The sequence below is a fragment of the Triticum aestivum genome, chromosome 5D, assembly GCF_018294505.1.
Source record: "Triticum aestivum cultivar Chinese Spring chromosome 5D, IWGSC CS RefSeq v2.1, whole genome shotgun sequence".
Classification (NCBI taxonomy): Eukaryota; Viridiplantae; Streptophyta; class Magnoliopsida; order Poales; family Poaceae; genus Triticum; species Triticum aestivum.
The window spans coordinates 442,263,137-442,278,134 of record NC_057808.1 but is presented as its reverse complement, the minus strand read 5'-3'; positions in this window follow the sequence as shown (position 1 = coordinate 442,278,134).

Sequence of the window (14,998 nt, the reverse complement as noted above, 5' to 3'; positions counted from 1 at the left end):
GCTATTAGCGAGACAATATACACTAATTTATTTAGCAAAACATTGCTCATAACGCAATAGTGTGCTATTAATGGTGCTATAGTGCGCTATTTTTTCTCTGGTAATTACTATTTACAGAGGGACATCACATCGACCAAAAGATAAGATGTTCCTCCTTTGTCCTCACCTCCATTCACTCCTTGGCCCAGAGTACTTCCATGACTTCTGTATCTTCCTAAATGAAAACTTCCACCAATAGTGTGCCCGTTTATGACATATGGGTTCAGAAGGCTCAAGCTGCTGAGTCACATTGCACAAGGATCTCAAGGCTTTCAAGGGAACACATTAACAAGCATTGTAGGCAGCCAAGAATCTTTGGCAGATAAAAATCATGTGCACACACACTACTAGTACTCCTTCCCTATAAAACTCGTGTCATTCACCCGCTTATCTTGCCAATCACACCACACAGTCACATATCCGCGTTGAATCACTCATGAGTCACGGATATTCAGAAAGTAGACTCACAATCTTGGCTTCATTAACATGATTTATTGTATTCTGTTGGGGTCATGAAAGTTCTCAAGGATCACAACACATCATAAGGACATATGCAATTAGTGTGATGAAGATATGAGTGTGAGGCACCGGAAAACTACCGGACGCGCCTAGTTCTTTATAGGCAAGGCGGAACTGAGTAGTGAGGTGACGTTGCATGTGCAAAACTAGGTGACGGACTGCAAGATCACTCGGAGAATGCTTCGTGACCACAAGGAACCTGTCATTCTTTGTTGTGAATACGCATTGTTGCGTATCATTGCATTGATAAGGATAGAGAGGTAACAGGGCGCAACTTTAGCGGGCGTACACTAAATGGTGTCCCACTGAGTGCAAAATGAAGCCCTTTGGCTCTGGCACGTGCCCACAAGCAAGCCTCATCCTTGATTATGCGAGCCAGCTCGTTGTTCGACGAGCGGAGGTTGTCGAGGACAACATCGTTATGGTATTTCCGGATGGACCATGCGATAAGAGCGATGATGGTGTTAGCTCCTTTGCGTAGGCCGGTCGGGGCAGTGTTGTTGGCAGTAGACCACCAGTTGAAGAAGCTGTCCGCTGCGCTGGGTGGAGGGATTGGGAGGCGACGCCAAGAAAGGATTACGTGACAAGTGATCATGGAGAAGGCACACTGGACGAGCAGGTGGTCCAAGGTCTCGGGCTCCTGACTACTGGATTTGCACCGGGGGTCTTGAGGGAGGCTGTGGTGAGCACGTTGTTTAGCGGTCCAGCACTGATCCCTAGAGGCAAGCGACAAAAAGGACTTGGCGCCTATCGGTGCCCACCATTGCCAGATGAGGCGCCAAAAAGGCGCGGTGATTGACCAGAGAAACAGGGCCTTGTCGGCAGAACTTGCCTTGTAGATCCCGTTGTTGGTCCACTTCCAATCAATTATGTCCAGCTCGGCACTGAGTTGCACCCATTGGATCCGCCGCCAAAGATCAATATACGCAATTATAACAGCAGAGCTCAGGCCTTCGTGGATGTCTCCGATCCATAGGCAATAAAGGAGCGCATCGCAGACAAGCCATTAGCGGAGCCGCCACCGCGGCACAGGGAGGATCAGAGCGGACGCGATCTCAGCAATGGATGCGCCCTCGATCCAATGGTCGCACCATAAGCGGCACGTCTTGCCATCGCCGATTGTCCGTGGATGCGTGGAAGAACTGGTGCGTCTCTTCATCGCTCGGGAGCTGAAGATGGCCCCAAGAACGCTCGGGGTCGGTTGATTGAGCCAGAGCCAGTGAGCACGAAGGGTGATGCTCGTATGGTGGAGATCACGCACCGCAAGGCCCCCAAGTTCCAGCGACCATGAGAGCTTGGGCCAACTAACGAAACAACAGCCGGTCTTGGCATCCTTCCGCCCATGCAAAAGGAAGTCACACACCATTGTGGTGATTTTCTTGAGGATTGTAGGGTTTACGGCCATGGTAAGGGGAATGTGAACCGGCATGGTGGTCAGCACGTGGCGCACCAATGCCAAGCGCTCGGCACCGCTGACGTATAAATGTATTGCCTAGTCTCTTCTATCAGATCGGTCTTTTGGTTGCATTGGCTAGAGCATGCACTTCTACATGGTATCAGAGCCAACAGGTCTTGAGTTCAAGACCCGGCTGGCGCAATTAAATTTCAGCCTACTTTCGGTCCACGTTTAGGCCCGAGGAAGTCACACGTGAGGGGGAGTGTTGACGTATAAATATATTGCCCTAGTCTGTTCCATCATATCGGTTTTTTGGTTGCATTGACTAGAGCATGCATTTCTACAGGCATGCGGGAGTAGGGAGGCCATCCAGGTGGCGAGCATTTTCCAAGGAATTACCTAGCCATCAAGTTGACTCAACTACTAGACATTATGGAGGTTGAACATTGAAGTCCCCAGTTGGCAGAGATGCAATTGTCTCAAGGGAAGCGTTGCAAATCGGCCGACTGATCTTGTCACGTGCCAAGAACACACACATGCCCACACACCAAGGGATGGGTGAGACGTCGCTTCCTCACGGCACCGTGTTGATGCATGTTGTAAATACATAGCCGTATGAGCGTGGGCTAACTTTTCTTGTGGTGTGTGTATTGGACTTGGAAATCTTAGGAAGGGCTGCTGAACTTGGAACACTTCCACTGGATCAGTGCAAACATGTGATCTTACGATATGTTTTGAAAACAAATGATGTAAATAACAAAATTTCCAGTGTCTCTGTATTTATAAGGGTTCCTATCGACCCTGTAGCAAGTGGTTGTTGATAGTTTTAATTCAACCAAAGCTGAGACCATTAGGCACCTGCACCATGCTATTCTCAAAAGATCACATGCAATGTATGCTCCGTTTTTATTGCCAATTAATGATGAAAATTATTTAGTCCAGCATTTCACCACCATAGTCCTTTAGTTAAAATGACATCGAGGTTTTGATTGTGTATTGCTACAGTAAAAAGGACACAAGGTTTTGACTGTACTGCTGCAGTTCCATTAAATTGGTTGTTGTTGCACTCACATAAAGATGATACATACGCAGATTCTCCAATTCAATACTACATTGATCACTGTACTTATGTTGATATATATTTGAATCCCTTTAAAAGGCCCCTACTGCCTCTACATTCTTATCACATGCACACGCACTAGCAGTTTGACACTCGCAAAAACAAGTATTGCTTATACGACAGACGAGGGGGGGGGGGGGGGGGTAAACATACCAACTAAATATACAAAATAAGGAGTTGGAGGCATCAGGACATTCTTAGGCGTTCTATTTTAAATGGAATCCAGTTGGTGACCTGTTAGATGCGTGTTGAAGACAGTGAAATCCACACTCCAGTACGCTGCACTGAGAACATCATATAAACCACACGCTTAATGCTTAGCTTCCGCAGGCCCCTGTTCCAAGCTATTCCAGAGAGAGACATCAACTAGATCCTCCCTCCTCCTTGTACGCACCTAGTTCTATCTGATTTGGTGAACTGATTAGAGACAAATGGCGTTGGACATGATTAGGAGTAGGAAGCATACAGGAATATTTAGATGCATTATGGACTCGTCTCACTTTGGCTCCAGGCCTATAATTGTTTAGCAACTTTAGAAACTTCAAGTATCGGACTTGCTCCCCGAGTTTGTTTTGTTGTTTTCATCCAAGTTGTGTAAGTTCATGTTGATGCCGAGGCCATGAACATGAAGTATGTTGTGCTTGCATCTCCTAGGAATTAATAAAATGGGGTTAATAGTTCGTGTGCGACAATGTTGAGATGAAATGGAAGGAGTGTGACATAGTTGACGAAAATAGCTCTCGTGCTACGTTTTAGAAGCCCAAATAGCCAAGGCCCACTCGGGCGATTAAAATGGCCGTCAACGGGAGTGAAGTTATGTTTAAGACATGTCGGTCCCACTTGGCGGTGCATCTAGTTACGGGCCACACTTGGCAGTGCATCAGGTGAAACGTGTCCCCGTGGCTGTCTGAACGTGTACCCCTGTCTGAACCCGTTGCTCTGTCCTCTTCATTCTCGGCGATGGCGCCGGAGCTTTTGTTCTCGGTGACAGCATCGGCGGAGCTTTCATTCTTGGCGATGGTGGCGACTGTTGTGACTGAATCCGGAACCCTTGTCCTGTTCCCCCCGTGTCGAGTTAGATCTCACCGTATCTCCCCTTTTTCACTCTGTTTTTGGTCGATCTGATCTAGATTTGGGTGGGGGGAGGGGGGCTGACCACAATGGAGCCGCCAGAGACAACAACGTCGACTAGGTAATCCCTTAATGTGCATCCTTTCCAACCTATGCAATTTGTGCCTCATCTGCTTCCGCTAGCTCACACTGCCCGCCATTGACAAACAGGGACGATGGTGCTCGAACCTTCGAATTCACTGTCGAATTCTTTCCTTCTAAGGCAAGGCTAGGTGACGGTAGCGTGTGGGACATAGAGAGAGATACAGTTGCGAAATGGGAGGTTGAATTTGCAGATATTGATCCACAAGACCTACAGAGCATGGAAGAGAAGGCCACGAAGAATGTGTTGGAAAAAATTGGGGAGAGCATTTTTTGGGGTCCGGAGCAAGAGGTAGCATTGTTACGGTTTGATAATTGGAAAGGAGAGTATGAGAGAATTAAGGATAGCGAAGAGATGGTTGATGAAATCGATCGACAAGATGGATGGACAACCAAACTGACTATGTTTCATGCAGAGCTCGTTGATCTGAAATCAGATTCTAATGTTGGATATGTGCCCTGAAAGTTAGCTTCACAGATGGTAGATGATGATTGGGCTTCAGAGAGGCAGATAATGCCCATGTCTACGGGTGAAGTGACAGTATTACCTGAGGGGTTTGATGCACAAGAGGGCACTGATGGTGTTGCAAGGCTTGTTTCTGTTGATTGGAATTCAGTAGAATTAAATGATGCAACTGATTTAGTCATTGCACCAATGGATGAAACTGAGATGGCCAAAAAAATTGGCATTCCAGTAGCTAATGAAGATAAGGAGGAGAATGGTGAATCTAGTATGCCTACTAATGCTAACACACACACACACACACACACACACACACATATATATGTGTATATATATATATATATATATATATATATATATATATATATATATATATATATATATGTGGATGGACAGCTGATGGAAGATGATGCAAATCATGTAGATAATGCACATGATGATGAGTTGGTAAATCTCTATGACAAGGAAAACCCTATTATTGCAATAGGGAAGTTGTTCCCAGACATGGATGAGTTTAGGATGTGTTTCAAGACTTATGCAGTCAAACATGAATTTGACGCCAAGACTAAGTGGATTGATAGAAAGAAGTTTTATGCAAGATGCAGAGGTTTTGATGGAAGTGTCAAGCCTTGCAAGTTGTACATATCTGCTAGACGCCAACCTGATGGAAGTACCAGTAGGGTCAATCAAATCTCACACCAACATACTTGTATTACAAGTTCACAGAGAGTATCAACCATGACATCACAACTTTGGATTGCAGAAATGATCACTCCTATTTTAGCCAAGAAACCAAACACTACTGCAAAGAAACTTAAAGTAGACTTGAAAAAGCAGTACCCCATTAAGGTGAAGTATAACACAGTGTGGAAGGCAAAGCAAAGGGCAATGAAACAATTATATGGTGACTGGGAAAATACTTTTAGGATGATTTATAATTTCATTGCAGAGGTGGAGAAGAGGTCACCTGGCAGTGTTGTGGAGATAGATATTGAGGTAACAGAGGATGGAAGAGTACTTTTCTCTAAGTTTTTTATGGCTCTAAAGCCTTGCATCGATGGCTTCAAGGCAGGGTGTCGTCCATATTTGAGCATAGACTCATCGTTTTTGGCTGGCAAGTGGAATGGTTAATTGGCATCTTGCAATGCTTTAGATGGACACAATTGGATGTTCCCTGTTGCTGTTGGCTTGTTTAAGTTAGAGACAGAGGTCTCATGGACATGGTTCATGATGCAATTGAAAAGACGCATAAGTCCAATGTCACCTTTGGCAGTCCACACAGATGCATGCAAAGGGATAGAAAACACATTCAATAATGTTTTCCCCCATTGTGAGCAGAGGGAGTGCTTCGGCAATATGTGGATGAATTTGATCAAAAAGTTCGGAGGGGAAAAATTTGGTCGCATGTGGCCAGCAGCAAGATCTTACACTAAACAGACACATTCATATCATCTTGGTAAGATAATGACAGCATGCCCTTAGTTTGGTCCATGGGTGAATACCTACCATTCTCTATTATGGTATAGGTCAGGATTTAACACTGCCATCAAGTGTGATCATATCAACAACAACTTGTCAGAAAGTTTTAACAACAAGGTGAAGCAGTTAAAAAACTTGCCTGTGCATGACATGGTTGACAAATCAGGATCATGCGCTTGTGGGAATTGAAAAGAAGGATTGGTGATTGTCTACAAGGGGATAAGCTTCCTGCAGTGGTACAACAAGTGGTCAACAAGAGCAGAAATATTACACATTTATCTGTTGAAAAATCTTTTGTGTGGGGTGCTGAATTTAGAGATACCAAAACTGGTAGAAGGCATGTTGTTAACACTGAAATGCATGATTGCACTTGTTTGGAGTGGCAACACACTGGGAGACCATGTGATCATGCCATACTTTTCTTGGCCTCCAACCGAAGATAAACATGCACCCATATTTGCATGAATATTACTCAGTAGCAAGATTGAAGGCTGCATATGCACCTCCAATTCCAGTACTTACAGATCAGTCTCAGTGGCCTGAAGTGGAAATTGAATTTTCCATGTGTCCTCCCCTAACAAAAAGAAAGGCTGGCAGGACTAAAGAGACTAGATTCAAGGCATGGTTTGAAAAAATTGGGAGTAGTAAAAAGGGGAAGGGAAAGAAGGATGCAAAGCCAAAAAGATCCCAAAAAGGTAACAAAAATAGATGCAAGCTGTGCCAGGAACTTGGGCACCGAGCTGGATCTCCCAAATGTTGTTACACTCTTGAAAGGCCAAAGTATGTGGGCTAATGTTTGCGATGTTTACTATTTGGCTGCATTTTTCAATTACTAACCAATTGACATGCTTTATTTTTTTAGGAGGAAGCATGCCCGTGAGCCCCTTGTTGTTGAAGATTGCTGGCCAAAGAAAAAGGCAAAAGAGGCAACGACTGTAGAAAAAAGAGAAGTTTTGGTGAAACAGTGCACATTGAACCAGACTTGGATGGTGTGGTGCAAAATGAGCAAGACTTGGATTGCTGCTGCAAAATGAGCAAGATTTGGATGTTCTGGTGCCAATTGAAGATATGGGTACCTCTGAAGATATTCCAGCTGATGTTATGCAAGTGAGCCTTTGTTGGAAGTTGAGTTTGCAACTGATGATATTCCAACTGATGTGGTGCCAACTGAGCCTATATTGGAAGTTGTGTTTACTAACTGATGATATTGGGCTTGATGAAACTGCAGTTGTTGTGGTGCACAATGAAACTGCTGTACCAAGCAGTCGAGTGAAGAAAACCAAGAGCTTAAGTGAACTGGGTGTTGTACAATAAGAAAACAAGCACTGGTAAAAAGAAGGTGAAGAAATCAAGTTGTAAGAAGAAGCTGAAGTGAAAATTTGTTCAAACTTGTGTATCGGTACTATGCTGTAGAAATAAAACCTTGCTTGAATTTGTGTAAAGGTATTTTTTCTATGATATGATATGTATTTGTGTAATACTATTCAAGTTTGAGACAAAATTCAAATTTGAGCCAAAATTTAAATTTGAGCCGAAATTCAAATTTGAAGTTATTTGGTATGTGGTATTGGTTACAATGATTTCTGGACTATTATGCATGTTAGGTGATTAATCGGAGCACTTTTATTATGTGAAACTCTGAATATGAAAAATATGCTCCAAATGAGCTCCAAACCCCTCCAAAACAACCTCATTTGTAAGCAAGTTTTTTTCGACCTTCTCTAAATGAGCCAAAAAGGAAACTTGACATCTAGTGTAAGTAAAGTATGGGATAAGAGTCCTTCCTGATATGGGATCGTTTAAGTAAAGTATGACATGCTTAATACTAAACCCTAGGTCTCTTCTCTTGAAAACCATACAACCTCATTCTTCATAGCCATCTTTTGTGAAGGATTTTTCATGAAAATATCCATAGTCGAAGTTTATTATTTTTCCGAGCAACTTAGTCACATAGAACTATGATCGGCACAAGTTTCATATTTTATTTTATTTTGTTGAATTAGTTATGCTCAACCCTAACCCTTGAAAACCTCTCAAAACACCTCAAAATCTCTCAAAACCCCGCACCCGGCCTGACCATTGGATCACTGTGAATGGACGGTTTGGATCAGGCACTAGGGCTAGGTCAGAGATCCGCGAGCTGCACTGTGATTGGCTGATTCGAAGATGCTGGATAACACGCAGCATTCTGGACCATTGGATGGATGTGAACTGAAGTAACGGTCTGGATGAGGAGCCCACTACTAGGAAAAGGGCTATAGATGGAATGGCCACTAATGACGCACTGTACATGTGGTGCGCCATTACTAAAAACTAATGGCGCACCATGTGTCGGTGCGCCATTAGTGTGAAAATACTAATGGCGCACCACATCCACGGTGCGCCATTAGTAAATTTTTTTTTTCAAAACTACTTATGGCACACCGTGGGATGGTGCGCCATTAGTAGTTCAACTAGTAATGGCGCACCATCCCACGGTGCGCCATTAGTAATTATGTTTCAAATTTTTTTTTCAATTTTTTTTATTTTTATTTTTTAAACTACTAATGGCGCACCGTGGGACCGTGCGCCATTACTAGTTCAACTACTAATGGCGTACCACTCCCACGGTGCGCCATTACTAGTTGAACTACTAATGGCGCACCACTCACAGGTGCGCCATTAGTAATTTTCAATTTTTTTTTAAAAAACTACTAATGGCGCACGGTTGGGGTGGTGCGTCATTACTAGTTAAACTACTAATGGCGCACCACCCCCACGGTGCGCCATTAGTAACTTGGCCCATTCCATCGAATGCACCCCCCCTTGGACCGCCTTTTCAGTTTTTTAAAAAATAAAAGAAAATGATGGAAATGTCAAAAAAATAAAATAAAATAAGTTTCCCATGTGATATGTGGTCTAGTTGTCGGGAAAATTAACAAATATGAATTTCGACTTTATTTGCAAAATCTCTCAGGAATTTCTTAAAATGGGCATAACTTTTGCATACGAACTCGGATGAAAAAGTTTTTTATATGAAAAATCATCTACTCGAAAAGTTACATCCGAATTTAAGTTAAACATTTTCAAAATCCTCAAAAATCTAACAGCAAAAAAGATACGGGGCTTTCAAGATCTAGAGGCAAAAAAATTCAAAAATTTTCAAACTTACTAGTGGCGCACCGGTTGCTAGGTGCGCCACTAGTAACAGAAAAAATATTTGTTTTGAATTTTTTTGGATTTTTTTTTCAAAAAATGATTCGTAATATGACAGGGAAGTTTGAAATATTTTTCAAAATTTCATCATACTCATGAATATGAACAAAGTCCTAGACATCAACAAGGTTTAATAGGATTGATATGATAGATATATCAACAAGTGGCTGTTAAGTGAGGTGGTGCTGGGGTTGGATGAACCGCGAAGTTAAGCGTGCTCGGGCTGGAGTAGTGTGAGGATGGGTGACCTTCCAGGAAGTTTGACCACTTACTGCGATTTGACTTGAAATTAAGCATATTGACCTGAGATTAAGCCATAGTGACCCGAGATTAAGAAAATTTTTTAAAAAAAATTGGAACTTTTCTTTGAAAAAAATATTTCTGAAAAAAAATAAAAAAAAAATTGAAAAACTTTTTAAAAAAATATATATTTCTGAAAAAATATTTGAAAAAAAATTGTTACTAATGGCGCACTTCTATGTGGTGCGCCATTACTAAGTCAGATAGTAATGGCGCACCGTGGCATATACTAATGGCGCACCACTGGTGCGCCATTAGTATACCAGATACTAATGGCGCACCAGCGATGCGCCATTAGTAAAAATTACTAGTGGCGTGATGCTAGTGGCGCACCAGTAGTGCGCCATTAGTAGGCAAAACTGGTGCGCCACTAGTAGGCCTTTTTCTAGTAGTGGCCACGTCACAGATCCGTGGGCTGCGCTTTCATTGGCTTGTCTTTTTAGCCCATTTTTTTACGCTGGATAAGATTGAGCAGGCCCGCCATGCATTTGTTGGGCTTAATTAAAAGCCGCCCACCCATTGGACCCATGGACATTGCGTTGATCCAACCGAGCTTGAAAAGCATGCACTACTGCAGGATGCTGCTAACGCGACATTACGATCAGAGACCCTTCGACGAAACTGTGTGTGATGCAATAATCGCAAACGGTGGTGTAAAAGAACCGTCAAAAAAGGTGCAAAACATTTGCGATGGCGGATCCATCAAACACGGTTCAGATTTTAGTTACGTGTGCGATCCAGGGCATACGGTTCAGTCCAATGAGCTGTTTGCGATGAGGCGGAACAAAAGAAACGGGCAGCCCGATGAAGGCGTGTGCGATATAGATCAGACGGTTCACTCGGATGAACTGTTTGTGATTAGGCAACACAAAAGAAACGGTCAGCCAGATTAAGGTGTGTGTGATTGGGGGCATACGCTTCAGAAGAATTAACTTTTTGCGATTAGGCAACAGAACAGAAATGGGTCAGCCAGATCAAAGTGTCTGCGATTGATGGCATACACTTCACATGGATGAACTGTTTGCGATTAGCCACAACAAACTAAAACAGTTAGATAGATCAACGTGTGTGCGCAAGATGGGCACACACATTCTAATTAAAGGAAGCGTGTGCGATGGTAATAACGTGCACGGTTGTTGGAACAAAACATGTGCTGACATTGCCTATTGCGGTGCACCCTATGGTGCAAACGCCACGTACGTGGCCGAGAAGGCGTACATGCCCACGTTATGACTTCCGGGAATAGTGCCGCACTTATAACCGTCAGTAAATTTTGAGCATGCATCCTGTCACAATTTTTTTAGAAGAACAGGGAGGCCGCGTCCCGTCACATTCCAAATTGCAAACCTGTTCACACCGATCAAAACCTAAACGGTTTCCCACTTAGGAGCATATTACTACTCGGTTATAAATACTACTACTCCAAGATGACTGCACATTCCTCCTCAACTCCTCATCCACAAAAACAAACAAGTCATTCACCATCGTTCCCTTGCGTCTGCCATGGCCAACGTGAGTTCTGGGTCGAGAGATTGCCACCAAGGAGAGGCGAGCCTGGAAGCGGAAGCACGAGAGATTTCCCGCCTCGCCGCGAAAGCAGCCAACATGTCCCGCCGCGTGGCCGTAGCAGCAGAGAGGTCCCGCCGCGCCGCCGAAGCAGCATGGAGGTCCCGCCTCGCCGTCGATGCAGCAGACTGGTCCGGCCGCGCCGCGGAAGCAGAAGAGATGTCCCGCCGCGCCGCGAATGCAGCAGAGATGTCCTCCCGCGCCGCGGCAGCCTAGGAAAATGTCTCGCAGGCAGGCGAGGACTCTTATAGGCGCATGCATGCGATCGTCCATAGCTAGATGGATCAGGTCACCGGCTGGGCGAGGTTGCAGGACGACATGAAAGCCTCTTTTGCCGGCGTCATCCGGCAACTAAATGAGAGCGTTGCAAAGCTCCGGGCCGAGCGCGAACTGCTGAGGGCAAAGATCGTCGGAAATGCGAAGCAGCAGGAGGTGACCACTGCCTTATTGAAGAGGACCGGTGTCATCATCGAGAAACTTATGGAGGAGAATGCCATGCTACGCATCGAGCGCAGAAGGCTGGTGGAGGAATCTGTGTATGCTCTCAAGCAGCATCTTGAGGACAAGAAAGAGCTCATTGCCGCTCGCTGCGGAGACTAGTTCCCGCGGCCTGTAGCAACGCATCAAGAAAGTAGAGATCAGCGAGCCAGATCGTTGTCTTCCTTCTTCTTTTGTCCTTGTGTATTTCGGGCGTTGCCGCATGTGGCTTTTTTAATTATGTTCCTAAATATGTAAGACTATTATTATTCACTGTCATCGTCCTTATATTCATCATGCTTGCTATAAGTCGCAGTCGATGCTATATAGGTCCGTCGGATCTTACATCAAGATCCGTGCAAAACTTTCTTTTCAGATTTTCGTTTTTCTCTCTTATATCTCAGTGCAGTGAGACATATAGCCATGCCGTAGAACAGGTGCTCGGGCGCCATTAATGGAGACGTTGGGAGGGAGGTACGCGGTGGGTAGTGGTCAAAGCGCTCTCCTCTCGATGAGCACGCGCATGGGTCTGATCGCACGCCTCCCGTACTCAAATAGCTACCCCGCACGGCACCTCCTAGCCAATAAAAAAGGGGACAAGTGGCAGCATGTAATTGGTAAGTAGAACTCCACGGTTTCAATAATACTTGTGTTTCCGATTTGTAACGTGACAGCACCTGTTCCAAAATAACTTTGTTGATTGTTAATGTGTGCGCCTTCGCAAATCGGACAGAAAAATTACCACAACATGTTGGTGCCTTGTCATGACACCATGCCAAGTTTCATGACTTTTGGGTGTGTTTTGGATTTACAGGAATTAAAAAACCAAGTTTCTCAATCTTTTCGGCCGAGCCACGCGTTCAGATGTTTGAATTTCATTCCCATCTCTTGCATAGGACCTAGAAATTCACCCAAGGACACACATGTGATTTTTCAAACAACTTTGGTGCACTGGAGCCTGTGCTTGTAGTTCAAATTTGAATTATGCACATTAAATACGCACAAACTCAATTAATGTATAAAAAGGCCAAACGAAATCGGAATAATTCCAAAATTTAGCCCGATACTTCTAGTTGGTCTAATCTGCCTGTGTAAAAGAATTAAGGCGGGAGAAGGCAGTGTACGTATGTCGTTTCGCACACGGGGGTGACACGTTCCCTCTTGGAACCACGGGCCTTCTTGAGGGAAGCTCCGGTTTGCAAGAAGCTTACACCAAAGCTTGTCCCAATTCGGCCAAAAAAATTACCGCAACATGTTGGTGCCATGTCATGACACCATGCCGAGTTTCATGATTTTCAGGCGTGTTTTGGATTTACAGGAATTAAAAAACCAAGTTTCTCAATCTTTCCGGCCGAGCCACGACGCCCAGATGTTTGAATTTCATTCCAATTTCTTGTATAGGACCTATAAATACACCCAAGGACACACATGTGATTTTCAACCAACTTTTGTGCACTGGAGCATGTGCTTGTAGTTCAAATTTGAATTATGCACATTAAATGCGTAGAAACTCAATTAATGTATAAAAAGGCCAAACGAATCTGGAATAATTCTAAAATTTAGCACGATACTTCTATTTGGTTTAATCTGTCTGTGTAAAAAAATTAAGGCGGGAGAAGGCAGTGTACGTATGTCGTTTCGCACACGGAGGTGACACGTTTTCTCTCGGAACCATGAGCCTTCTTCAGGGATGCTTCGGTTTACAAGAAGTTTACACCAAAGCTTGTCCCAATTCGGCCAAAAAAAATGCCGCAGCACGTTGGTGCCATGTCATGACACCATGCCAAGTTTCCTGATTTTCAGCCGTGTTTTGGATTTACAGGAATTAAAAAACTAAGTTTCTTAATCTTTCCAGCCGAGCCACGACGCCTAGATGTTTGAATTTCATTCCCATTTCTTGCATGGGACCTATAAATTCACCCAAAGACACACATGTGATTTTTCAACAAACTTTGGTGCATTGGAGCATGTGCTTGTAGTTCAAATTTGAAGTATGCACATTAAATGCCCAGAAACTCAATTAATGCATAAAAATGCCAAACGAACCCGGAATAATTCCAAATTTAAACACGACACTCATGTACTAGTTGCATATTCACTGTACGTAAATGTTCTAGCAATTCAAACACCATCCTTTTCCTCCGTAACACCATTTTATATTTCAAAACATAATGAAAAAATTAGGTATACCACAAACAATTTAGAAGAAAGAATCATGTGGGATTCGATATAAAATATATTGGCGCACCGTCTTGTCTGGCTTACGCAGGAAATTTCGTCGTCTACAGTCCACCGCCCCCGCTTGAACCACACTTGCGCGCCAGTTTCTCGCGGCACCGAGTGAATTTTTTTTGCCACCACGGAAATATCTATCTACCCGCCCCCTCCTTCCTACCAAAAGCCACATTTCCACTGTTCCTCCTTGCTTTCCAAGTTCAAACCTTCACTGCTGCTTACTGGCAGCTCAGCCTCCTCGCCGGCGACCCTTCTTCTTGCAGCGCCGCCTCCTCGCCGGCTACCCTTCTTCTTGCAGCGCTGCCTCCTCGCCGGCAACCCTTCTTCTTGCAGCGCCGCCTCCTCGCCGGTGACCGTTCTTCTTGCTGCGCGGCCTCGTCGATATGGTCAGGTAATCTACACCCCACCCACACCACCCTCCTCCTTTCCCGTCCCACATGCCCCGACCGACAGAGCGACACCTTCCACCGAAATCACTGCCCCTCCTCCAATTAAGCGCCGCCCACAGCCATTTTGCACGCAGTATAACGTGGAGCTCAGTAGCATGCGGCCGCACGCGCGAACGAGGTCTCTATGGCTGCCATGCGTATCGACCGCCAGATCTTGGAGGAGCACCTCGTCTTCGAGGCCACCGTCGACACCGCCACGCAGTTGTCTAATTTAAAAAAACAGTTCGTGATGTTTTCTCGAGGCCACCACCAGTGCCTTCTAGTGATTTGTCCTGTGTAATGTTAATATGCAATCTGATGTTCAGTTAACAGTTTTGTCCTCTGAAATGTAATGTTCAGTTAACACTTTGGTCCAACAATTGCTACATTTCGTAGTACTGTTCTCAAGCATTCTTTGTTTTGTTAACTGTCTTATCTTCTAGTACATGTTTCTATTCTACAATGTCGTGCTCAGTTAACTATTTTGGTTTATTTGGTCTGCTATCCATTTAACTGTTTGGTTCACTTCTGCAATTTGATTTTCATTTGCTGTGGGTACAATTTTGTAT